Source organism: Sciurus vulgaris (assembly GCF_902686455.1).
Source record: "Sciurus vulgaris genome assembly, chromosome: 6".
NCBI lineage: Eukaryota > Metazoa > Chordata > Mammalia > Rodentia > Sciuridae > Sciurus > Sciurus vulgaris.
In genome coordinates, this window is record NC_136466.1 from 71,200,360 (window position 1) to 71,203,874 (window position 3,515).

Sequence of the window (3,515 nt, forward strand, 5' to 3'; positions counted from 1 at the left end):
GGAGGAAATGTCAGAGAAGAAATTTAGGAAGTTCATAGTTAAACTGTTTTATGAGATAGAAGACAATGTAAGGAGTAAAATCAGAGAAAAGATACAAGATGTTGAACAATCACTTCCATTAGGAGGTAGAGATTCTGAAAAAGAATCAGAGATCCTGAAAATGAAGGAATCAATAAACCAAATTGAAAATTCAATGGAAAGCATTAACAATAGACTAGATCACTTGGAATACAGATTTTCAGACATAGAAGACAAAGTATATAATCTTGAAAATAAAGATGACCATTGAGAAAAGATGTTAAGAGACCATGAACAGAATTTTCAAGAATATGGATGACATTAAAAGACCATAAGATTCATCAGGATAGATGAGGGCTCTGAAATACAAACTAAAGGAATGCACAATATTTTCAATGAGATAATATCAGAAATTTTTCTAAACCTTAAAAGTGAAATGGAAATTTAAATACAGGAATGTTATAGTCTGGATGTGAGATGTCCCCCAAAAGCTCATGTGTAAGACAATGCAAGAAGGTTTAGAGGAGAAATAATTGGGTCATGAGAGCCTTAATCCAAACAGTGAATTAATCCCATGATGGAATTAAGTGAGTAGGAATTGAAACTGGTAGGGTATGACTGGAAGTGGTGGGTCATTTGGGGTGTGGCTTGGGGTATATTTTTGTATTGGGCAAGTGAAGCCTCTCCACTCTGCTTCTTGATCATCATATGAGCTGCTTCCCTCTGCTACATTCTTCTGCCATGATATTCTGCCTCACCTAGAACCCTGGAGAAAGGAACCAGCTAACAATGGACTGAGATCTCTGAAACCGTGAGCCCTCAAATAAACTTTTTCCTCCTCTACAATTGTTCTGGTCAGGTCTTTTAGTCAAAGCAATGAAAAAGCTGACTAAAACAAGGAGGCATACAGAACTCCAAATATACAAAATTACAACAGATCCACTCTGAGACACATTATTATGAGAATGCCTAACATACAGAATAAGAATAGAATTTTTAGAGCTGCTAGAGAAAAATGGTCACATTTAAAGACAAACCAATCTAGATTTCAACTGATTTCTCAACCCAGACCCTAAAAACTAGGAGATCATGGAATAATGTATATCTACCTCTGAAAGAAAATTGATGCCAATTAAGAATACTTTATCCAGCAACATTAAGCTTCAGAATTGAAGATAAAATTAAAACCTTCTACTATACACAAAAGCTAAAAAAATTCACAACTAGAAAGTCTGTACAACAAAACATACTTAATAAAATATTTTATGAAGAGGAAAACCAGCAAAGGGAGAAACTACACTAGAAGAATAGTCAATTGAAGGAGAATTAAATTCAATTTAAAAACCAGAAATACATCAAAATGACAGGGAATAAAAATCATCTCTTAATAATAACATTGAATATAAATAGTCTAAATTCTTCAATCAAAAGACATCATTTGTCAGACTGTATTAAAAACAAGACTCAACAATATGCTGTCTCCAAGAGCCTCACCTCATAAGCAAAGACATTCACAAATTGAAAGTGGAAGGATGGTGGGGAAAAAAACCATACCATTCACATGGATCTTGTAACAGGAGTTATTACTATTTTCATATCAGAAAAAGTGGACTTCAAACCAAAATTAATCAGAAGAGACAAAAACTGCTTAAGAGAACCATACAACAAGAAATAACAATCATAAATATGTATGTCCCAAACAATGGAGCATATATGTACATCCAAAATAACCTTCTCAATTTTTTTTGTGTGTGGTGCTTGGGAATTGAACCCAGGGCCTTGTGCTTGTGAGGCAAGCACTCTATCAACTGAGCTATATCCGCAGCCCCCTTCTCAATATTAAGAATCAAATAGACCACAACACGATAATACTTGTGGCTTCAAAACACCTCTCTCATCACTGAATAGATCATCCAAACAAAAACCAAATAAAGAAGCGGGGGCTAGAGTTGTGGCTCAGTGGGAGAGTGCTTGCCCGGCATTTGTGAGGCACTGGGTTCAATTCTCAGTACCACATATAAATAAATGAATAAAACTAAGGTTCATCAACATCTAAAAAAATTTTCAAAAAAAAAAAAGAAACTACGGAACTAAAAAAATACAATTAATAATTAGGACCTAATGACTTGAATAGAATAGTTCATCCAGCTCTTCCTGTAAGCGGCCTCAGGTGATCTGTGAAAATGGTCCGCTACTCTCTTGACCCAGAAAACCCCACAAAGTCATGCAAATCAAGAGGTTCAAATCTTCGCGTTCACTTTAAGAACACCCGTGAAACTGCGCAGGCCATCAAGGGTATGCATATCTGAAAAGCTACCAAGTACCTGAAGGATGTCACTTTAAAGAAGCAATGTGTGCCATTCCGGCGTTACAATGGTGGAGTTGGTAGGTGTGCCCAGGCCAAACAGTGGGGCTGGACACAGGGACGGTGGCCCAAAAAGAGTGCTGAATTTTTGCTGCATATGCTTAAAAATGCAGAGAGTAATGCTGAACTTAAGGGTTTAGACGCAGATTCTCTGGTCATTGAACATATCCAGGTGAACAAAGCACCCAAGATGTGCCGCTGTACTTACAGAGCTCATGGTCAGATTAACCCATACATGAGTTCCCCCTGCCACATCGAGATGATCCTCACTGAAAAGGAACAGATTGTTCCTAAACCAGAAGAGGAGGTTGCACAGAAGAAAAAGATATCCCAGAAGAAACTAAAGAAACAAAAACTTATGGCACGGGAATAAATTCAGCATAAAATAAATGCAAAAAAAAAAAAAAAAGAATAGTTCATCCATCAATGACTGAATTCACTTTCTTCTCAGCAGCACATGAAATGTTTTCTAAAATAGACTCTATATTAGGCCACAAAGCAACCCTTAGAAAATACAAAAATAAATAAATAAATAAATAAATGGAGCTCATACCTTGCATTCTATCAGAACATAATGGACTAAAATTAGAAATCAACCATAAGATAAAAAAATAGAAACAACTGTAACACCTGGAGACTAAAGAATACACTTTTAAATGATGAATTGATAGCAGAGGAAATCAGGGGTGAAATTTAAAGAAAGTATTTAGAGACAAATGAGAATAGTGATATAACATATCAAAATCTCTGAGGCATTACAGAGATGGTTCTGAGAGGAAAGTTCAAGGCACTGAGCTCATACATTAAAAGAACAGACAAATGTCAAATAAATAATCTAACATTACATCTCGAAGCCCTAGGAAAAGAACAAATCAACAACAAAATCAGTAGAAGACAAGAAATATTTAAAATCAGAGCCAAAATTAATGAAATTGAGATTTCTTTAAAATTCAGAAAATCAATGAAACAAAAAGTGAATTATTTGGAAAAACAAACAAAATTGATAAACCAAAAAGCCAAGCTAACCAAAAAAGAGTAGGAGAACTCAAGTTATTAAAATTTGTGATGAAAAAGGAAATATCACCACAGTCACTACTGAAATACAGAGGATTATCAGAAACTATTTTGTAAA

General features: G+C 35.1%; 1 pseudogene across 1 annotated transcript; it reads left to right on the top strand.

Annotated features, from left to right (window-relative positions):
- Nucleotides 1–2,169: 2,169 nt before the first annotated feature.
- On the top strand, nucleotides 2,170–2,789 carry LOC306664160 (large ribosomal subunit protein uL22-like; annotated as a pseudogene). The gene has a single exon. The product of its transcript is annotated as a large ribosomal subunit protein uL22-like (transcript).
- Nucleotides 2,790–3,515: the final 726 nt, after the last annotated feature.